This window comes from Oryctolagus cuniculus, unplaced genomic scaffold (assembly GCF_964237555.1).
Source record: "Oryctolagus cuniculus unplaced genomic scaffold, mOryCun1.1 SCAFFOLD_98, whole genome shotgun sequence".
NCBI classification, from domain to species: domain Eukaryota; kingdom Metazoa; phylum Chordata; class Mammalia; order Lagomorpha; family Leporidae; genus Oryctolagus; species Oryctolagus cuniculus.
The window spans coordinates 140,539-165,210 of NW_027208267.1; the positions used below are offsets into that span (position 1 = coordinate 140,539).

Here is a 24,672-nt window from a genome sequence, read left to right on the forward strand (position 1 = left end):
TTTTTTTTGAGGAAAAGTTTTTATTTCTAGTGATGAAATTGGCTACAGAACATTATGAAAGTTTAAAAATACAAAGAGAAATTGTCTATAATTAATAGATTCAAAATTTGACAATCAGTGAATATCATTATTAGTCATTACCAACAACAGTTATTGATTTGAAAGGCAGAGTGACAGGAAGAGGGAACCACTGCTTCACTCCCCAGACACTTGCAATAGCCAAAGCTTGACCAAGCCAAAACCAGGAACTGGGAATTCATTCTGGATGTCCCATTTGGGTGCAGGGACCCAAGCACTTCTGCCATCCTCCGTCTCCTCCCAGGGTGCACACTAGCAGAAACTTGCCTCAAAGCAGAGAAGCTACCACTCAAGCCAGGCATTTGTATATGGGATGTGGGTGTGTGGTGGTGATAGCAAGCCCTCATGGATAAAAAAAAAAAAAAAAAAAAAAGTTATTTCTATGCCAAGGAAATTACTCTGTAGTCTTTCTCTTATAAACTACGTATTGCTGAACCTAGATAATTTTTCCTTTATTTAACAATGACATGAAAATGTCAGTTGAGTTGGCTTTCCTGAAGACCTTGTTTCTTGAATATTAGTGGCTAGCTGAGATAAATTCTTTTCATCTCTTTCTCGCTTCGGCAGCACATGTGCTCGCTTCGGCAGCACATATACTAAAATTGGAATGATACAGAGAAGATTAGCATGCCCCTGCGCAGTAAGGTTTCTTTACCTCCCTGTAGGCTCTGCTCTCCAGAGGTGAACAGGGTCCTCTAAACCCACTTGCTGCACACACAAACACCTGAGTGTTGTATTCTCCCACAGGTGTTGGAGACTGATATGGTGTTCTGATTTATATTTACATAATGGCTAGTGACATCGGGCATATTCACATGTTTTGACCATGTACATTTCTTCTGAGAAATGTCTATTCAGATCCTTGCCTGTTTCTTCACTGTATTTTTTGGAGTTTTTCCAATTCATGTAAATGTTCTGGAAATCTGTAAACATTCAGAGTTTTAATTTTTCCTGCCATCTGTTCATTGTATCTACACTCTGATGTTTACTTTGTTGTGAAGAAGTATCTTAGTTGGATATACTCAAATGTCTCTGTTTTTATTTTTGTGACTATTGCTATTGGAATCTTACCCAAAAGCTATTGTGTGTTGACAATATTTAGAGTTTCCCTATGTTTACTTGGGTTTGGGTCTTATGATTACATTTTAATTCACTGTGAGTTCACTTTCACATAGTGTAAGAGATGTTGGAGTCTCTTTTCAGGCTTCTACATATGGATAATCAAGTTCCTCTGCACCACTTGTGAAAGAGATTCTTCTTTCTCCAGTTCATTTTAGTTCCTTTGTTAAATATGAGTTGCTGGTAGAAATTTGGGTTTATTTCTATGCTACCAAGTCTTTTCCATTGAACTATGTGTCTGTTATTATATCAGTGCTAACACTTCTTCTTTTTTTTTTGCAGTATATTTATTTGAAAGGCAGAGTTACAGAGAGGTAGAGGCAGAGAGAGAGAGAGGTCTTCCATCCACTGGTTTACTCCCCAAATGGCCACAATGGCCGGAGCTCTGTTGATCTGAATCCAAGTGTCAGGAGCTTCTTCCAGGTCTCTATGCAGGTGCAGAGGCCCAAAGACTTTGGCCATTTTCTACTTTTTTCTCAGGCTATACCAGAGAGGGGTATAAGAAGTGGAGCAGCTGGGAAACATACTGGCACCCATATGAGATGCCGGCACTGCAGACGGTGACTTTACCTGCTTTGTCATAGTGCTGACCCCTGTAATATGTCTTAAAATATGGTGTGATGTCTCCAGCTTTTTTTTGCTTTATAATATTGCTTTAGATGTTAAGCATCTCTCATGTTTCTATGTGAATTTTAGCATCATTTTTTCTAGCTCTGAGAACATCGTTGGTATGTTGATTGGGATTACATTGAATTTGCAAATTGCTTTTGGTAGTATGGATATTTTGGTATTATTCTTCCCATTCACAAACATAAGTTTTCTGTGAGACTTTCAAAAAGCCTTGACAAAAATTGGACTTTATTACACAAAAATTCATCACTTTTTGGGATCATTTAAATCCATAATTTTGCACTAATATTTGATAAATAATTAAAGACTTTGAGCATTTTAGTAGGAGAAATTAAAATATTTATCAATTTATTCAAATATTGTTTAGATGTGATATTCAAATATTGTTTAGAGCCATTGTCTATATTCCCTCTAAATTACGATCTTTTTGCTTTTTGCCTGTTAAACTTGTCCCTTGATTCAAGAACCCTTTTTAATGTAATGTAAACTGAAAATGTCATTTCATAAGCTAAAAAAAATGACAAAGAAGGAAAAAGAAGGGAGGGAGGTTGAGTATATAATTATGTTCTCCGAATTTTTTCTATAAAACATATTGAATCATTTAAAAGCTAATTAAAATTAAACTCAAAATTGGACCATTATGACCAATATTTAAAACAAGTGATTAAAAACTGTAGATGTCTTCAATTTTGATTATCATTCTTCTTTAGAATATCTGAAAGAAATCCGGCTTCTCACTTTAAAATATACCAGTGTGTTAGAATTCAGTATTAAATGACTTTGTTTAAAAGTTTTATTTAATCTATTGCTTTAAGTAGTAATACTATGGCCATTGTAAAACAAAATCCTTATCATTTTTCATAAAACAGAAAGGGCCTTTAAAACATCATCACTAAAAATATTAAGAGACCTAAAATATAACATTCTTAAAACCCAAGTGATACCATTCAAAATTTTCAAATATGCAGGGATAGTTCATGTCAAGTAACTAAATAATTGTGAAGTGTATATATGGAATAGCTTCTATAAATTCTTTTGGCAAGGGCTGGCACTGTGGCATAGTGGGTGAGGCTGCCACCTGCAGTGCTGGTATTCCATAGGGGCATCAGTTCAAGACCTGGCTGCTCCACTTCCTATCCAGCTCTCTGCTATGGCCTGGGAAACACTATAAAATGGTGCAAGTCCTTGGGCCCCTGCACCTGCATAGGAGACCAGGAAGAGGCTCCTGGCTCCTGCCTTCCAGTCAGCACAGCTCCAGCCATGGAGGCCAACTGTGGAGTGAACCAGTGAATGGAAGACCACTCTCTCTGCCTGTCCTTCTCTCTCTGTGTAATTCTGACTTTCAAATAATATAAATAAATCTTTAAAAATTCTTTTGGCAAATAGATGAAGCTACTTGTTATACATTTCAAATAAATAGCAAACATACTAGAAAAATATATTGAATAAAATTTAAGCAACTCATAGCTATACACAGAAATTTCTCACCATAACAACATAGCAACCACTAAATTTCCAAATTCAATTTTCCACAACTTAGAATCTTTAACTCCAGAAGGAGTACAAAATTGACAGAACAGTGGCCTATGTATCAGGATACCTAATGCTAATACAGAATTATCCCTGCCACAACTTACCTATGTGACCTTGAACAATTCACTTTACTTCTCTGGGCTTGGCATTTAGCATCCTCATGTGATAAAGGAGGCTTGGATAAGATCAGTTGTACTCTATCTTGAGACTTCAATGATCTCTCAGTTTCCAAACAGGCACCTTAAGGGAAAGTAAACCTTTAGATCAAAGCTTACATTTTTAAATATAAATATATTTTAAACTGTTTCTACAACTAGTACAAAACAACACATTCAAATGTGTACCATGCCACTTTTCAATATTTGGGAATAATTAATGCATCATTTTAGAGCATTGTCTTGAGGCCAGTGCTGTGGTGTAGCTAGTAAAGCCACTGCATGCAGTGGGGGCATCCCATATGGAGGCCGGTTCAAGTCCAGGCTGCTCCACTTTCCATTCAGCTGTCTGCTATAGCCTGGGAGAGCAGTAGGAAGTTGGCCCAAGTCCTTGGGCCCCTGAATCTGCATGGGAGACCCTGAAGAGGTCCTGGCTCCTGGTTTCAGATTGGCATATCTCTGACCTTTTAGGCCATCTGGGGAGTGAACCAGCAGATGGAGGACCTCTCTCTCTCTCTCTCTTCCTCTTGTTCACTATCTGTGTAACTCTGACTTCCAAATAAATAAATAAATAAATCTTTTAAAAAATCAAAAGAATATTGTCTGGCACACAGTGAACCACTAAGTACAAGATATTATTAGGAATATTAGATTGAAATATTGAAATAAACTAGGCAATAAGCCTTAAGATGCAAATTAATACCAAGAAATATAATCTCAAATTTCTGTGTTCAACAAGGTAGTCTCTTTTCACTACTAACTTTATACTAAATAAGATATTTTGATATTTTGTTAAGAGTAAATTTATCGGGGGCCAGCGCCGTGGCTCACTTGGTTAATTCTCCACCTGTGGTGCTGGTATCCCTTATGGGCAAAGTGTTCTAGTCCTGGTTGCTCCTCTTTTAGTCCAGCTTTCTGCTATGGCCCGGGAAGGCAGTAGAGGATGGCCCAAGTGCTTGGGCCCTGCACCCGGATGGGAGACCAGGAGAAAGCACCTGACTCCTGGCTTTGGATGGGCACAGCTCCAACTGTGGCAGCCATCTGGGGACTGAACCAATGGAAGGAAGACCTTTCTGATTTCTCACTGTATATAACTCTACCTGTCAAATAAAAAAAATTATTAGTTTTTCATAAAAACTGCAGTATTGAAAAAGTTCTAAAATCCCTCTAATTCTAAATGTCTGTGACTGCTAACTCATTAGCACATATTGCATTCTTTACATCTGGGTAATCATGACAATTCACTTTTAAATGATTAACAGATCTGCTGTTATATATAAATACATGCTTTTCCGAAAATCATACAATAAGCAGGCTACATACTTTACTTCAAGTAGAACTGCCATATCCAGTCCTACAATTGTAAATAAGACAGTTTCAATTGTTCAGCATTATCAATTATAAATTCCAATCGTGTAGCAATACTCATAAGAATTTAGGGGGCCGATGCTGTGGAGTAGCAAGTAGAGCTGTGGCTTGCAGTGCTGACATTCCAATTGGGTGCCAGTTCAAGTCCTGGCTACTCAAATTACTATCCATCTTTTTAGGCAAGTAAGACTTACTATCCAGCAGTAGAGGATGGCCCAGGCCCTTGGGCTCCTGCACCTGCATAGGAGACCCAAAAGAAGCTGCTGGCTCCTGGCTTTGGATTGGCAGAGCTCCAGCCATTGTGGCCAAATGGGGAGTGAACCAGCGGTTGGAAGACTGCTCTCTCTCTCTCCTTCTCTGTGTAACTCTGATTTTCAAGTAAAATAAATGAATTTTTTTAAAAAAAGGATGAAATAAAAAGGAAGATGAAGATTACAAAATTGTTTAATTTTTTTAATAAATATAAATTTCCAAAGTACAGCTTTTGGATTACAGTGGCTTCCCCTCCCCCAAAACATCCCTCCCACCCATAATCCTCCTATTTCCTGCTCCCTCTCCCATCCCAGAAGATTACAAAATTGTATGAAGGACATTTGTACAGTAAACAAATATACTGATTTCCAATGCAATATTTGAATACTTGAAGCAGGAACGCTAAGTACTTCTTTGCCAAAATAACATGTTTTCTCCAGTGTAAAACCCATTTGCCATCCCAATACACAAAGGGATTTGGGGCAAGAAGGAAAAAAGAAGTCCACACATGCAGAAATTTTAAGCAAAACAAAATAGAGAATGTATTTAGTTTCATGTAAATCACATGAGAATTAATAGTATTCTACCAATTTGCAACAAATATTTTTAACTTTAATGAATGAATGAACTTTCAGTTACATAGCAGGAAACTTCTACCCTCTCCCATAAAACTGAAAGAGAAACTTTTTAAAAGTAAAAACTGATGAAAGAATTCTGCAATACATGTTAATGTTAAGTAGCCCAGCAGAGTTTATTTAGAAATACAAACACACACACAGAAAATAAATACATTAAAATCTTACTGAATAGTCCAGTAATAGTTCAGGATCCAATATGTGTGCAAAAGATTCTGGATTTCCCAGTCACTTTGTATAGGAAATGATGTGCTTTGCTATGTAGCATGTAACTTTAGATTCCTGAACACCTCCACTTTGCTTCTTACCCTGAGTCCCAGCAAATACAGGAACACAGCTGTTGAGTCATTCATTTTCTGGATTTGGGAATATCAAAGAATTAATGAGTATAGAAAGTTGTACAGCAAAGACCAAGAATATCCAAGGGAGGTCAGGAAAATCAATTGAACAAGTCAAAATACTATGAATGTATACTGAATGCTCTGTTTTTAATATGTCTTACTTACCTAAAAAGACATGAGGGCTATTGCTCTCTCTCTTAAAACAACTAAGGAGAAGATATCACCAATGCTCAAGAAAAATGAATACACAGCAGAGCTAATACAAAATCCCAAAATTCCAAAATAGAAAAACTGGATATGCGCTTTTTACACACACCCTGAAGTGGCAATGAAGTAGAACAAATCTAAAATTAGAAAAAAATCTTTTTTTAAAGATTTATTTATTTATTTGAAAGTCAGAGTTGCACAGAGAGAGGTAGAGAAGAGAGAGGGGTCTTCCATCCACTGGTTCTCTCCCCAGTTGGCTGCAATGGCCAGAGTTGTGCCAATCCAAAGCCAGGAGCAAGGAGCTTCTTCCAGGTCTCCCACATGGGTGCAGGGGCCCAGGACTTGGGCCATCTTCTACTGCTTTCCCAGGCTATAGCAGAGATCTGGATCCATATGAGCTGCCAGCACTGCAAGTGGTGGCTCTACCCACTATGCCAAACCACTGGCCCCGAAAATTCTTGTCAAATTAAGAACATTTAACCTTTGTTTTAGAGTGCATTATTAAAATATCTAAACTGGGGGAATACATAATTTCTTTCTTTAGAAATCAGAAGAGAAAAAGAACACTTCAAGCCTACTGTGACACCACACAGAAGGAATGGAGAATCATGATCTCAATTAGCCTAGGGACAGAATAAAAGGGAGGGAAATAGGAACAACAGAATTAAGATGGATAAGCTTTGACAGCTGAGGGAATCTGAATGTAAAGAAAAGGCATGCAGTTAACTGAAACAATAGAGATAATTCTGAGAGGAAAAAACATTGTTAAGTCATATTAATGGGGCCAGAGCTGTGACTTAGTAAAGTAAAAAAAAAATCTAAAATTTGTTTTTAAATTATATAATTAAAAAAGATAAAAAAGATGTTCAATCTTAAGTCTCTACAGCATAAGATATACATCAATTTTCCCAGGTTCTATTTGCATTTATTAACAAAGTTTCATGGGTGTAATCACTAAAGTGGCTCCAATAAGTCTTTTTATAAAAATTATTTTTTATTTTGACAGGCAGAGTGGACAGTGAGAGAGACAGAGAGAAAGGTCTTCCTTTTTCTGTTGGTTTACCCCCTAGTGACCGCTGCCGCCAGTGTGCTGCAGCTGGCACATGGCACTGATCCAAAGCCAGGAGCCAAGTGCTTCCTCCTGGTCTCCCATGCAGGTACGGGGCCCAAGCACTTTGGCCATCCTCCATTGCACTCCTGGGCCATAGCAGAGAGCTGGACTGGAAGTGGAGCAACTGGGACAGAATCTGGCTCTCCCAGCAGGACTAGAACTTGGTGTGCCTGCACCGCAGGTGGAGGATTAGCTTATTGAGCCATGGAGCCTGCCTCCAATAAGTCTTAACCTGGGATGCAAGTAAATTTAACAAGGATACTCAATAGGAATTTTAGAAGAATTCCAAAATATGTATCAGAATAAAAATAAATACTTTACTTGGTACATCTCATTTTAACTATACTATTGTCTAAATTTCCAAATGTCAGATGTACTAAAAAAATCCCCAAAGCAGCAGAGTTGGTCCGACATGATGAGGAATAAAATAAAGAAAATGAGAATTCGCAGATCCCAGATTAAAATAACCAAGAAGGCCCAATAAAAGAAAACTCAATGTCTTCATACACTAACATTTATTACCTCAGATTTATTTAACAAAAAGGTGATTATTCCAGCTACATCCTATTAGGTAGCCCAATTTTACCTGCTAAATCCATTTAAAAAAAGCACCTCATGATATATTACTAAAATCATATTGCTATATGCCATCCACCATGTCCACTGTACCTTATACCTAATGTTAACAGATCTGATGAAAATCAGTAGATAAATGATGTGTCTTAACCACGTGTGGGAAATGTCTTTTGTTCAACGTTTTTCCAAAAACCCCTCAGTCTCAGTTTGCCTTCACCTTGAAAAGACACTTCTGAGGTTTACTAATCAGTCCAGCTTCTTCGGGCCTCCCTCCAATGAAAGGGGCTAAAATCCATCAAAATAAACTCTAGGCACTGTCCTTGTGCTCCCAGTGACTTTTTCACTCTAGGGGCTCACAAACCTTCTAAATTCTTTAGATCACCTGTGATGTCCATTAGTTCTCAAAGACTATGATGCAAGTAATTTCCCCTCTTGGAACCTTGTTATTAACTGTGCTGTATGAGAAATGAAGTCTCCTACACACCTTGTGCTTATGATTCTCCAAACCATGTTGCCTGCTAGGACTTTGGCCATGAATATAGGACAGCAATACCTGAACATGATTACTGAGATCTCCTTAATAAAGGATAGACTGGGGCCAGCACTGTGGTGCAGTGGTGTAATCCTTTACCTGCAATGCTGGCACCCCATATGAGCACCAGTTCTAGTCCCCATTTCTCCTTTTCCCATCCAGCTCTCTGCAATAGCCTGGGAAAGCAGTAGAAGCTGTTCCAAGTGCTTTGGTCCCTGCCAAAATATGGGAGACCTGGAAGCTCCTAGCTCAGATTGGCCCAGCTGCAGACATTGCAGTCATTAGGGGAGTAAATGAGCATATGGAAGACCTTTCTGTGTCTCTTCTTCTCACTCTCTGTAAGTAAACCTGTCAACTACATAAATAAATTCCTTATATATATATTTACATTTATTTATATATTTATGTATATAAATATATTCATATATAAAATATATTATAATTTATCATACAATATATTATATAATATATAATTATAAACAGATAATATTATATAATTTATTATATGTATTTTATATATATATATATATATATTATTGAGATGACTTCAATAGCCAGAGTGTGGCCAGGTTGAAACCAGGAGCTTTTCCTCTGATGTGTGTCCCAGGAACCCAGGTACTTGGAGCATCTTTCACTGCTTTTTCAATCCATTGGTAAGGAGCTGGATCAGAAATAATTATTTATATATAAATAACAAATTCATATATAATATATACAATTATATATTTATAATAATTATATGCAATTCTATATTATGTATAGAAATATATAGTATAATATATAATATATATTATAATATATAAATATATATATGATGGACCAAAATATGGTATTCTCCATTTGGCAGAAGGGACAGGCTCCAATATCTACTGTCTATGTCAGTATGTCAGCATAATGCAGGAGGTAACCCCTCTACCAAATAAGAAAAGCTATTTCAGTTCAGCTGGACATCATTCTGCTGACTGTTGACCTTATTACTGTTAGTCTGGATGCTTTCATTGGTTGCAATCCAGAGACCCAATTTTCCCATAGATATAAACATCAGCAAACATGAAAATTTGGTAAGAAAAGCTTAAACTGAGAGTTATGATTAATAACTATTTTTTTTAATTTTTATTTAATGCATATAAATTTCCAAAGTACGACTTATGGATTACAATGGCTTCCCCCCCATACCGTCCCTCCCACCCACAACCCTCCCCTTTCCCACTCCCTCTCCCCTTCCATTCACATCAAGATTCATTTTTGATTATCTTAATATACAGAAGATCAGCTTAGTATACATCAAGTATGGATTTCAACAGTTTGCTCCCACACAGAAACATAAAGTGAAAAATAATAGATGATTTTTTTTTTAAATGATGATGAAATCAGAGCAGACCTATTGTCATGTTTAATCCCAGTGAGAGTCAAGTTGGGAATTGATAATTTCTTTTTTTTTTTTTAACAGAGGATCAGTTTAGTATGCATTAAGTAAGGATTTCAACAGTTTGCACCCCCATAGAAACACAAAGTGAAATATACTGTTTGAGTACTCGTTATAGCATTAAATCTCAATGTACAGCACATTAAGGATAGAGATCCTACATGAGGAGTAAGTGCACAGTGACTCCTGTTGTTGACTTTACCAATTGACACTCCTGTCTATGGCATCAGTAATCTCCCTATGCTCCAGTCATGAGTTTCCAAGGCTATGGAAGCCCTCTGAGTTCTCCGACTCTTATCTTGTTTAGACAAGGTCGTAGATAACCCTACGGTTCGACCCAGCCATCCCACTCCTTGGAATTTACCCAAAGGAATTTAAATTGGCAAACAAAAAAGAGGTCTGCACCCTAATGTTTATTGCAGCACAATTCACAATCGCTAAGACCTGGAACCAACCTAAATGCCCATCAACGATAGACTGGATAAAGAAATTATGGGATATGTACTCTTTAGAATACTATACCGCAGTAAGAAACAATGAAATCCAGTCATTTGCAACAAAATGGAGGAATCTGGAACACTTCATGCTGAGTGAAATAAGCCAGTCCCAAAGGGACAAATACCATATGTTCTCCCTGATCAGTGACAACTGACTGAATACCAAGAGGGAAACCTGTTGGAGTGAGGTGGACACTATGGGAAACGGTGGCTTGATCAGCATAGCCCTGACTGTTAATGAACAACTTAATACATTATCCCTCTTAGTAGTTTTTTTTATCTGTTCTACTTAATATGACTGGTTTAGATCTGTAATTGATGCACAGTTATTCTTAAGTGTTGAAAATTAACTGAAATGTGATCCCTGTTGAACATGGTGGTGGGAATGGGAGAGGGAAGAGATGTATAATTTGGGACATGCTCAGGCTGACTTGCCCCAAGTGGTGGAGTTGGAAGCATACCAGGGGATTCCAATTCAATCCCATTGAGGTGGCATGTACCAATGCCATCTCACTGTTCCAGGTGATCAGTTTCAGTTCACAGTTGGTCATGGTGGAGGGACTGGGAGTCAAAGGGAGCACATAGACAAGTCTAGTACCTGCTAACGCTAACCGATGGAGTAAATAAAGGGGAGAGTGATCCAACATGGGAAGTGAGATACTCAGCAGACTCATAGAATGGCAGATGTCCTAAATAGCACTCTGGCCTCAGAATCAGCCCTAAAGGCATTTGGAGCTGGCTGAAAAGCTCATGAGAGTATTTCAGGCATGGAAAGCCAAGACACTCTGGCAAAAGATCTCTGCGAGTGAGATCCCAGTGGAAAGAACAGGTCATCAAAGAAGGAGGTACCTTTCTCTGAAGGGAGGAGAGAACCTCCACTTTGACTATGACCTTGTCTAAACAAGATTAATAACTATTTTAACAAAATTTCTCAGAACCCATCTAATCCAAACCTTGGACAATTGGAAGACATTGTACTTGGCCCACCCATAATCAAAATGGATTCTAAATCCTTCAACTGCAAGGAGAGTATCATAGACATTAATGCTCCAAACGGATCCAGTTCTCTGCTAATGTGTCTGGAAAAGCAGCACAGGGTGACTCAAATATTGGGGCTCCTGCACCCTTGTGAGAGACCTGGAAGAAGCCCCTGGCTCCTGATATCAGTCTGTCCTAGGCGCAGTCATTGCAGCCATTTGAGGAGTGAACAAACCAGGAGGAAGATCAATCTCTCCCATTCTCTCCATCTAGTGCTGCCTTTCAAATTCATAAAAGGATCTTTAAGAAAATAGATCACTTCAATAAATTTGCCATTGCTCAGTCATGATGACTTTTACTACCTTCAGTTCTTTTTCAAAAGATTTATTTATTGGAAAGGCAGATAGAGGAGCTGGTGGTTGTGGTGCAGTGGACAAAGCTGCTATCTGTTACATTGGCATCCTGTATGTGCACCAGTTTAAGTACCAGCTATTCCATTTCTGATCCAGCTCCTTACCAATGGACTGAAAAAGCAGGGAAAGATGGCCCAAGTGCCTGGGATGCTGCCACGCACATTGCAGGAAAAGCTCCTTGCTGCCATGCACATCGGAGGGAAAGCTCCTGGCTTCAACCTGGCCACACTCTGGCTATTAAAGTCATCTCAAAAATGAATTAGGTGGTGGAAGATTTCTGTCTCTCCCTCTCTCTGTAACTCTTTCAAGTAAGTAATTAAATATTTTAATATGATAAAAAAGGCAGAGACACACAGAGACAAAGAGAGAAGGAAAGAGAAGCAGAGAGATCTCCCATCTGCTGGTTCACTTTCTATATGGCTACCACTGTGCAAGACCAGGTTCTCAAGTCCCCATTGAGGTTACAGTTCTCCAATTTGACGACAGGAATGAAAGAATTTGAGCTATTATACATTGCTTCCCAGGGATATTAACATGAAGCTGATTAGGAAGTGTAGTACCCAAAACTCAGATTAGCACTGCAATATAGGATGTGGGCATCTGTTGTGACTGCTAACAAATTGGAAATCCTAGAGTAAAAATCAACAGATTCCTGGACATACACAATATACCAAAATTGAGTCATGAAGACACATAGAAAAGCTAAACAAATCAAAAACCAAGACAGAGATTGGATGAGTAATAAAGACCCTCCCAACAAGCAAAAGTCCAGGATCAGACAGCCTCACTATTGAATTCTACAGGACTTTTAAAGAACTAATGCTTCTCAAACTATTCAACACAATTGAAAGAGAGACAATCCTCTCAAACTCCTTCTATTAATCCTGCATCACCTTAATTCTTCAACTAGAAAAAGATACAGTGGAGAGAGAGTACTATAGAAAAATATCCCTGATGGGGGCCAGTGCCATAGCACACTGGGTTGATCCTCCACCCGTGGAGACGGCATCCCATATGGGTGCCAGTTCTGGTCCCGGTTGCTGCTATTCCAGTCCAGCTTTCTGCACTGGACTGGGAGGGCAGTGGAGGATGGCCCAAGTGCCTGGGTCCCTGCACCCGCATGGGTGACCAGGGAGATGCTCCTGACTCTGGCTTCCGATTGGACCAGCACTACCTGTTGGGCCATATGGAGCATAAACAAGCAGATAAAATACTTCTGTCTCTCTGCCTCTGCCTCTCCATCTCTGTAACTCAATCTTTCAAATAAATAATTCTTTTGAAAAGGTCAACAAACAATAAAGGCTGGTGGAGAGGGAGAGAAAAAGGTACCCTAATCCACTGTTGGTGGGAATGAAGCTAGTGCAACCATTATGGAAGGCAGTATCAAAGTTCCTCAGAAATCTGAAAACAAACATACCATGTGATCCTGCCATCTGACTACTGGGAATTTATCCGCATGAAATGAAATAGAATATGCACAGGCATGAGTTATCTGTACCCTCATGTTTATTACAGCTCAATTCACAATAGCTAACATGGAATCAACCCAGATGTCCATCAACTGGTGACTGGAACAAAAATATGAGCTATATATACAGTGTAAAATACTATTCAACCATAATTGAGAATGAAATCCCATCTTCTGTAACTAAATGGATGAACTGGAAACAAGTATGCTTCATGAAAGAAGCCAGTCCCCAAAAGACAAATACCATATGTTTTCTCTGACTGGTGGTAATTAATATATAGACAACAAAAAGCAGCATATGAGTTAAATTGACATTTTGAGATTTGAGTATTGTTCATAGCACTTTTCTGTACTCTTTGATAGAGTACACAACATATACTCATTGATATTTCTGCTACTACTTGCTGAATTCTTTATTTTGTAGAGGGTTAAAGCTTGTGATTCTAAAATAAAATCAAAGCATGCAGCTGTCAAAATTAAAAGAAAATAAAACAAGAAGGAGGGAGTTGGAAATATGAGAACAAGGGAAGATAGGATAGGATGTTATCAGTTTGCTCTTCAATCTGTATATATAAATTACATGAAATTTGTTCACTTAATATGCATTTAAAAATATAAACTTAACACTGGAAGAAAAAGACCTGAGATCAGTGCTTTCTGGATTACCACTAATAAAATTTAGTCTTCATTTATGTCTGACCATATTTAATTTCTTATTTATTTATTTTATAAGAAAATTAACATCACCATTCCTAACAAGTCCATCCTGCTTCATGCATATCTATCAGTTCCCACTATGCTAATAATTTCTCATGAACTTAAATCCATATCATCTTAAAAAGATGCAATGTGGGGCTGGCGCTGTGGCATAGCAGATAAAGTTGTTGCCTGCAGTGTTGGCAAGCCATATGGGTGCCAGTTCAAGTCGCGGCTGCTCCACTTCTGAACCAGCTCTCTGCTATGTCCTGGGAAAGCATTAGAAGGTGGCCCAAGTCCTTGGGGCCTTGCACACATGTGAAAGACCCTGAAGAAGCTCCTGGCTTCAGATTGACACAGACCAGTCATTGCGGCCAACTGGGAGTAAACCAGCCGATGGAAGACCTCTCTGTCTCTGTCTGTCTGTCTCTCTCTCTCTACCTCTTCTCTATTTGTGCAACTCTTTCAAATAAATAAATTAATATTTAAGAAAAAAGCCTGATTCATGTTATTATTTATGTGTTTTAGAGGCTTTGCAGATGTTGATTACATGTGCCATGAAAACCCATTAAAATGCAAATCCTATAAGAGGCAACTCCATGTGCACTAAACTGGTAAAATCCAGTGCATGTGTTGAGAAAAACACACTAGCAATACATTTCAAAAAGCTGTGAAATATTATAAGTGGCTGTCAAAAGCTAAAAATCTGACAATGACTCATTATGTCATTTATTTATATATAATGCTGAGAAAATCAGAAGTATTTGTTAAAACTTCTGCTAAAATGCACTAGATTTATAATTTTTAAATGCATCTTTCCTAGATGTAATGCAGTCCTGTACTACTTTAGAGTATCAGAAATTTAAAATGTTGGACTGGTGCTGTGGTGGAGCAGGTTAACACCCTGGTCTGAAGCGCCAGCATCCCATATGGGGGCCGGTTCAATACTCAGCTGCTCCACTTCTGATCCTGCTCTCTGCTATGGCCTGGCAAAGTAGTAGAAGATGGCCCAAGTCTTTGGGCCCCTGTACCCATCTGGGAGACCGGGAACTAGCTCCTGGCTCCTGTGCTGATCTGAAGCCAGGTGCCAGAAGCCAGGAGTCAGCAGCTTCCTCCAGGTCTCTCACATGGGTGCAGGGGCCCAAGAACTCAGGGCATATTGCACTGCTTTCCTAGGCCATTAGTAAAGAGCTGGATTGGAAGTGCAGGAGCAGGGACTCAAACTGGTGCCCATGTGGGATGCTGGTGCTGCAGGTGGATGCTTAATCTACTATGCCACAGAGTGGGCCCAGTGAATGGTTTTAGGAAGACATCTTTCATGTAGACTAGGCTGCAATATTGCAAGGTAAGGTTTAGCTTTTATTCCCACACATCAGTATTCATCTTTTAGCAACTATAAATACTGAATATCATACATATAGACATAAATATAGGTAACTGAAGATTTTGTTGTCATTCTTTCTAATTCTCTTTTTAATGTCTGCTAATAGGCCATCTTATGGATTATTATATTGATGTTACCCATACACAAGCATCAGGCATTTCCACTGTTGAATGTGTTTATGAGTACAGGTAGATTTGTGTGTACATGAATGCACATTTGATGGAGATAGCACTGACAGTAATACTGTGAGAAATCCTAACGCTGATTCCAAACTTTCTGTCCTCCGCAGAGATGGCTGTCATTGAAGTAGACCACAGGGCCCCTTTTGCTGTTATGGACTGAAATGTGCCTCCCTAAAACTCTAACACGGAAGTGCTAACCAGCAACATGACTCTACCTGAAGAAAGTGCTTTTAAGCAGATCAAATGGTAGATGTGTCTGTCACATCGGAGAAAGGCTTCTGGAAAAATCGAGCCTATTTAAGCACCTTGATCTGATATTTTCAAGCTCTACAACTCTGAGAAGTAAAATTCCATGATTTAAATCATATTCTCTGTGGTATTTTCTTAGCAAATTAATATATCCTCATTTCTGCCAGCATTTTTTTTTTTATTTTTTGACAGGCAGAGTGGACAGTGAGAGAGAGAGACAGAGATAAAGGTCTTCCTTTGCCGTTGGTTCACCCTCCAATGGCCGCCGCGGCCGGCGCGCTGCAGCCGGCGCACCGCGCTGATCCGATGGCAGGAGCCAGGAGCCAGGTGCTTTTCCTGGTCTCCCATGGGGTGCAGGGCCCAAGCACCTGGGCCATCCTCCACTGCACTGCCTGGCCACAGCAGAGGGCTGGCCTGGAAGAGGGGCAACCGGGATAGAATCCGGCGCCCCGATGCCAGCCTTTTCTATTGTCATCCAGAAGGTCCTAGTGATTAGCAGAGAAATATAGAAACTAAAAACTGTGATTTTAGATTACCAAGTATCTACTAACACAAAAAGATCCCAGAAGCCACCTACTACCATCGTCCAGGACCCAGAAAAAAAACAGGAAGGAGTCAAGTTGCAGGGCAGTAGAAAAAAGTGAATAATGAAAGATCACAGCAGAAGTAAATAAGGAAGTGTTTGGTGCTGTGGTGTAGTGGATTAAAGCCTTGACCTGCTGTGCATGCATCCCATATGTTGCTGCTAGGAGACCAGGTGCTCCACTTCCAATCCAGCTCCCTACTAATGCACCTGGGAAATTGGTGGAAGATGGACCGTGTTCTACGGTGCTGGCACCCACATGAGAGACTTGGAAGAAGCATCTGGCCTTTCCAATAAATAAATAAATCTTAAAAATATAGAAACAGTGTTAGCACTGTTGGAAAACAGACTCATAGTTCAGTGTAAAAGTATAGGCAGCTGAAATAAACCGACTTTTCTACAGGCAACTCCTATTTAACAAAGGAAAGAAAACAAACAGGAGAAAGAAGAACCCCTTTAGCATATGGTTTAAAGGAAAGTGATTATCCATATGTAGAAGCCTGAAAATATACCCAAAACCTCATACACTATGTAAAAGCAACTCAAGGTGAATTAAAAGTCTAAATATAAAACCAGAAACTAAGTAAACATATGAGAAACTATAAAACATAAGCATAGATAACAGTTTTGGGTAAGATTCCAAAAGCACAAGTAACAAAAATAAAATATAGAAATTTGAGCATATCATATTAAGATACATCTTCACAACAAAGTAATCAACAGAGTGAACATACAATGGACAGAATGGCAGGAAACATTGAAAACTCTGATTATGACAAAAGATTGATAGCCAGAACATACATATATAGAACTGGGAAAATCTCCAAATAAGAAGCAAAATGTACAGCTAAGAAATGGGCAAGGATCAAAACAGATGTTTCTCAGAAGAAGAAATCTCAATGGTCAAGACATAGATGAACATGCCCAATATCACTAGCCATTAGGGAAATGTAAATCAAAACCAATAGCAGACTCCATCTGTGGGAGAAGACAATGCTTGGGTTTTCATTTGTGCAACAAGTGGGTTTAGAGGACCCTGTTCACCATAAGAGGGCAGAGTCTACATGGAAGTAAGGAAACCTTAATGTTTTCCTAATGGGCTTGTTAAATTCTTGACCAGTGCCTATTACCTTTGCCGCAAACTTTCCAGTCTCACTACTTTCCTGCTTCTTCCTCTTCGCTGTGGCTTGCAAAAACAGTGTACCTTCTATATACGGAGGATACTTTTGTTTTGTTTTATTCCTCCTATCTCATGATGTTCCTCTAAGAAATCACAACCCTCCAAGTATTCATTAATTTATGCAGTCTGCAGTTTTCATGGGCTACTACATGGCAAAGTACTAGGTTAAAGGAAAGGTATAGGTCAGGAACTGAGCAAAGTTCACAATGATGAAGCCATTGGGGAAATGAACCTGATGGAAGACCTCTCTCTCTCTCTCTCTCTCTCTCTGCCTCTCCTTCTCTCTCTGTGTAACTCTGATTTTCAAATAAATAAATAAATCTTTAAAAACTAACAAAATATACTAAAAACCTGGTGGCAACACCTTTCTATCAGAACATGTGAAGCACTCAAACACAGTTTGTCCCAGAAAGTCAACCATAAGGGCATATCGTCTACTGCACTTGTGGACATCTCTGAGGGAGGTAAGGGGCACTTATTTCTTCCCCTCTTCTTTCTTACCACTCTCACAGTTATAACTTCTATCGATGCTTCCAAAGACCAGTCTCTATGAAATTGTAGAACTAATATCCTCCCATGTCAAAAGTGTCATGGGTTTAAACACAGAACCCAAAATAAGATAAGTAACTGGCCTTCTTAATTACACAGTGTGGAATGTAAGATTCTCAGTGGAGCACTGGGTAATATAAAGTGCTGGGCAGAGAAAAACTGTTACTTATCTGTATTTATGATGCTGTAATTCTCCTCTTTATGCAAACTCAGATTAAAAGAGCTCCCGTTAGTGGGCAGCACTGTTGCATAGTGGGTAAAGCTACTGCTGCCTTGTCAGCATCCTATATGGGTGCCGGTTGGGATCCTGGCTGCTGCACTTCCCATCCAGCTCTCTGCTGTGGACTGGGAAAACAGTAGAAGTTGGCCCAAACCCCTCATCTCCTGCACCCACCTATGAGACCTGGACAAAGTTCTGCCTTTCAAATAAATAAATAATTATTTAAAAAAACAGCTTCATCTCAGAAGGAGCTCCTGGCTACTGGCTCCAAATTGGCATACCTCCAGCTATTGCTGCCAATTGGGGAATGAACCATCGGATGGAAGACCTCTCTCTCTTTCTCTCTCTCTCTCTCTCTCCTCTCTGTGTAACTCTTTCAAATGAATAAATAAATCTTTAAAAAAGTAGCTCCAGTTATTGACAACACAGTAGACTTGCATTAATTTTGGTTCCCTTCTCACTTTGCAAAGGGATCAGTGGCAGGTCAAAACAGTTGACAGCCTTGCTAACAGGAGAAGAGATAGCTGAAGACAGAAAATGAAAAGCAGCCAAATACATCATCAAAGAAAGAGAAGTGGACCCCATCCAACACAAACCTTTAAATGTGGATGCTCACAATTAATGAGTGAAACAGCTGCCCACTGAAATCTTGTCTAGGGAGGGAAGATGTCCTAAGTTCTGCTTTTGTAAACTCCAGTCATAAATCTGTCCTAATAAATCTGTCCCTGGCATCTCTTTTACAAACATACTGGACCCACTGACCATTGGAAATGTGGTTCTAATCATGTAGGCTGCCATTTAAACCCACCAATGCTGTAACAGCTAAGAAACTTGAATTTGATGCTCAATTCTCAGGAAATCATTCCAGCTGAGCCTAGGGACATTAATAGAAACTCCTTGGATCCTCCACTGTCTCTGTGCCTGTTTGAAAGAAGGGAGATTTCCCACCCCATGTTTCTGGAACAGCTTCAAATTCCACATTGGAAAAATTTGATAATTAATACTTGAGAGGGATCAACACACAAAGCAGCTATTCACGCTTCACACTGCTCCCCACCAGGAAGATGAGGTGCAGGATGAGAGCAGTGGGGCAGATCCTAGACAGATCCTCCTGCCCACCCCTCTGCTGCCCCAGGCTCCCTCCTGAGGGCCATCCAGCCCCACCCTGCAGGAACCAGCCCAGGAAACATCAAGAGACCAGGCCAGACTGCATTCTGAGACCACCCACAGTGGGAACCCGGCTTATTTAACTGTGGAGATCAGGAGTCTTTCTGCCTTCCTTCCCTGTGAGTGCAGGTTCCCAGAACACTGCCCCCTCTCTCCTGTAACCACTAAATAAAGCACATTAGGGACAGTTTAGGTGAGGTACTGCAGGAGAGAGTCCGGGCACTTTGAGCCTGGGAAATAGAGGTGGGAGACAGAGCAGCCCGGGTCCCAGCCCTGACCTCGGGAGAAGCTGCCAGGATCACTGGCACACTTCTCCCACATGTGTCTCCGCCCCTTCCTGCATGCCAAACCTGCAGCAGAAAGTCCCTGGAGCAGGTACCCTTTCTTCCAGATATACGGGGAGTGAAATTGGGAGTGTGGAGAAGAGAGTCCCTGGCATGTGGGACCCACAGTTGGTGGATGAAGAGGGAAGAAGCAGCAGGAGGCAGGCTCAGGGTGAGCACTCGGAAACTGCCTGGGATCGCACGTGCAGAGCAGGAGTTGCAGTAAATGCCAGAGAAGGAGCAGCATAGCCCCCAGGGTTGACACTGATCAAGGAATGAACTCCCCTGGTCCAACTCTGAGCCCCAGGGACTGGCAGTGGCAGGTGCATGCCCACAGGTATTTGGAAAGCAGAATACCTCGGAGCTACTGGGAACTCTGGGAAATGGAGTCCAGGCTGCAGCATCCCTAGAGACACCAGCTGTTCCTCCAAAAAGCTGCAGTCAGGGGTGGGTGCCCACAACCAGAGGGCATTTGCTTTTGTTAAGTCCCTCCTTCCTTTCCTTCCCACACCAAAATCTCAGGGATCAGTTGCTGTTCCTTTCCTGCATCAAATCTGAAAGAGTGACACTCACTTCTGCTAACTGACCCCAAATCCTGGCTCCCTCATAACCTCTGTCTCTTCCAGAAAAATCTTATTTACTACTTTGGCCCTAGAAATCATAAATGACTATGATAGAATGTAACTTTTAACAGAGGTGTAGAAGGCATGGTTTAATATCCAGTTTTGAGAATACAATTTTCATTTGTGTTTTATTGATGTTTATACTTCTTTTAAGATTCATTTTTTTTATTTAGAAGTCAGAGTAACAGAGAAGGAGAGGCACAGAGAGAGAGAGAGAGAGAGAGGTGTTTTCCATCTCCTGCTTCACTCCTCAATTGGCAGCAGCAGCACAGCGCTGACCCCTTATAGTTCTTTACAAATCATTTTACACTGTCTTTTTATTCATCTAGTAAAGAGACAGAAGAATGGACACAGAGCTAACTCTATCCAAAATCTTGCTTGTATTGCATCAGAATACAAAATTTGGGAAGGAAGAAGGCAAAACTGACTCAGACCCAGAAAACATGTAGGAAATTGCCACTCAAGAAACCAAAAGTCAGCTGAGGCACCCAAAACAAGGACAGCAAGCCAGAATTGGAGCAAGCCAACAGCTGTGCCCTGATTGAAAAAGACCATTCCTCTTGTGCCCTGAACTCAATATTGCCGCCTCAAAACAAAAGCTCACATCAAAAAATTCATTACAAACCATGATACATAAGAAAAAAGAGAAAAAAGCCAAAGAAATGCAAGAATCCATAATGATATTGGGCTTGATTTAGTCGCAGGGAAACCGGCCGTTCCCGGATTCATTCACCCCTCCAGCTGACTGCTTGTGGAATTCTGACTGAATTAACCTGAAAATCACAGTGAAACTCAGTTTGGAGGCAATTAATATCTGTCACCTCAGCCAAAGTGTTCCATTTGATTTTCCAAAACACAAAAACTCACCTTGGTCATGTTGCCTGTAAATTTCTAAGCTTCAAATACCTATTAGCTGTCTTTTTTAATTCATAATGGCTACTCTGTCCAAACTCTTGTTTGTATTGCGTCAGAATACAACATTTGGGAAGGAAGAAGGCAAAACAAACTGAGACCCAGAAAACATTTAGGAAATTGCCGCTCAAGAAACCACAAATCGGCTGAGGCACTCAAAACTACGACAGCAAGAGGCACCCAAAACATTTAGGAAATTGCCGCTCAAGAAGCCAAAAGTCACTGAGGCACCCAAAACAATGACAGCAAGCCAGAATTGGAGCAAGCCAACAGCTTTACCCTTTTTGAAAAAGAACCTTCCTCTTGTGCCCTGAACTCCATATTGCAGCCTCAAAACCAAAGCTCACATCAGAAAATTCATTACAAACCATGATAAATTAGAGAAAAGAGAAAAAAGCCAAAGAAATACAAGAAACCATAATGATATTGGGCTTGATTTAGTCGCAAGGAAACCGGCTGTTTCCGGATTCATCCACCCCTCCAGCTGACGGCCTGTGGATTTCTGACTGAATTAACCTAAAAATCGCAGGGAAACTCAGTTTGGAGGCAATTAATATCTGTCACCTCAGCCAAAGTGTTCCATTTGATTTTCCAAAACACAAAAACTCACCTTGGTTGTGTTACCTGTAGATTTCAAAGCTTCAAACGCCTATTTGTTTTGTGTTTTATTTCATAATGGCTACTCTGCCCACAGTCTTGTTTGTATGGGGTCAGAATACAAAATTTCGGAAGGAAGAAATTAAAACCGACTCAGACCCAGAAAATATTTAGCAAATTACCGCTCAAGAAACCACAAATCGGCTGAGGCACCCAAAACAATGACAGCAAGCCAGAATTGAAGCAGGCCAACAGCTGTGCCCTGTTTGAAAAAGACCATTCCTCCGGTGCCCTGAAGTCCATATTGCAGCCTCAAAACAAAAGCTCACATCGGAAAATTCATTACAAACCATGATAAATAGGAAAAAGGAGAAAAAAGCCAAAGAAATGGAAGAATCCATAATGAAATCAGAGTTGATATAGTCGCAAGGAAACCGGCTGTTCCCGGATTCATCCACTGCTCCAGCTGACTGCCTGTGGAATTCTGACTGAATTAACCAGAAAATCGCAGTGAAACTCAGTTTGGAGGCAATTAATATCTGTCACTTCAGCCAAACTGTTCCATTTCATTTTCTAAAACACAAAAACTCACCTTGGTCGTGTTACCTGTAGATTTCTAAGCTTCAAACGCCTATTAGTTGTGTTTTTTATTTCATAATGGCTACTCTGCCCAAACTCTGGTTTGTTTGGCGTCAGAATACAAAATTTCGGAAGGAATAAGGCAAAACCAACTCAGACCCAGAAAACATTTAGGAAATTGCCGCTCAAGAAACCAAAATTCAGCTGAGCCACCCAAAGCAATGACAGCAAGCCAGAATTAGAGCAAGCCAACAGCTGTGCCCTATTTGAAAAAGAACCTTCCTCTTCTGCCCTGAACTAAATATGCCAGCGTCAGAACCAAAGCTCACATCAGAAAATTCATTACAAACCATGATAAATAAGAAAAAGGAGAAAAAACCAAAAGAAAAGCAAGAATCCATAATGATATTGGGCTTGATTCAGTCGCAAGGAAACCGGCTGTTCCCGGAATCATCCACCCCTCCAGCTGGCTGCCTGTGTAATTCTGACTGAATTAACCTGAAAATCGCAGTGAAACTCAGTTTGTAGGCAATTAATATCTGTCACCTCAGCCAAAGTGTTCCATTTGATTTTCCAAAACACAAAAACTCACCTTGGTCGTGTTACCTGTAGATTTCTAAGCTTCAAACGCCTATGTGTTGTGTTTTTTATTTCATAATGGCTACTATGCCCACAGTCTTGTTTGTATGGCGTCAGAATAGAAAATTTCGGAAGGAAGAAGGGAAAACCAACTCAGACCCAGAAAACATTTAGGAAATTGCCGCTCACAAACCACATATCGGCTGAGGTACCCAAAACAATGACAGCAAGCCAGAATTGGAGCAGGCCAACAGCTGTGCCCTGTTTGAAAAAGACCATTCCCCCGGTGCCCTGAACTCCATATTGCCGCCATAAAACCAAAGCTCACATCAGAAAATTCGTTACAAACCATGATAAATAAGAAAAATGAGAAAAAAGCCAAAGAAATGCAAGAATCCATAATGACATTTGGCCTTATTAGTCACAAGGAAACCGGCTGTCGCTGGATTCATCCTCTGCTCCAGCTCACTGCCTGTGGAATTCTGACTGAATTAACCTGAAAATCGCAGTGAAACTCAGTTTGTAGGCAATTAATATCTGTCACCTCAGCCAAAGTGTTCCATTTGATTTTCCAAAACACAAAAACTCACCTTGGTCGTGTTACCTGTAGATTTCTAAGCTTCAAATGCCTATTTGTTGTGTTTTTTATTTCATAATGGCTACTCTGCCCAAACTCTTGTTTGTATGGCGTCAGAATACAAAATTTGGGAAGGAAGAAGGCAAAACCAACTCAGGCCCAGAAAACATTTAGGAAATTGCCACTCAAGAAACCAAGTCAGCTGAGGCACCCACAACAATGACAGCAAGCCAGAATTGGAGCAAGCCAACAGCTGTACCCTGATTGAAAAAGACCATTAATCCAGTGCCCTGAAGTCCATACTGCAGCCTCAAAACCAAAGCTCACATCGGAAAATTCATTACAAACCATGATAAATAAGAAAAAGGAGAAAAAAGACAAAGAAATGCAAGAATCCGTAATGATATCGGGCTTGATATAGTCGCAAGGAAACCGGCTGCTCCCGGATTCATCCACCCCTCCAGCTGACTGCCTATGGAATTCTTACTGAATTAACCTCAAAATAGCAGTGAAACTCATTTTGGAGACAATTAATATTTGTCACCTCAGCTAAAGTGTTCCATTTTATTTTGGAAAACACAAAAACTCACCTTGGTCGTGTTACCTGTAGATTTCTAAACTTCAAATGCCTATTTGTTGTGTTTTTTATTTCCTAATGGCTATTCTACCCAAACTCTTGTTTGTATGGCGTCAGAATACAAAATTTGGGAAGGAAGACGGGAAAAACAACTCAGACCCAGAAAATATTTCGCAAATTGCCACTCAAGAAACCACAAATCAGCTGAGGATCCCAAACAATGAAAGCAAGCCAGAATTGAGGTAGGCCAATAGCTGTGCCCTGTTTGAAACAGAACATTCCTCTTGCTCCCTGAACTCCATTTTGCAGCCTCAAAACCAAAGCTCATATCAGAAAATTCATTACAAACCATGATAAATAAGAAAAAGGAGAAAAA

At 40.0% G+C, this 24,672-nt stretch overlaps 1 pseudogene; it reads left to right on the forward strand.

The window, feature by feature from the left end:
• Positions 1-650: 650 nt before the first annotated feature.
• Positions 651-718, forward strand: LOC138848104 (U6 spliceosomal RNA; annotated as a pseudogene).
• Positions 719-24,672: the final 23,954 nt, after the last annotated feature.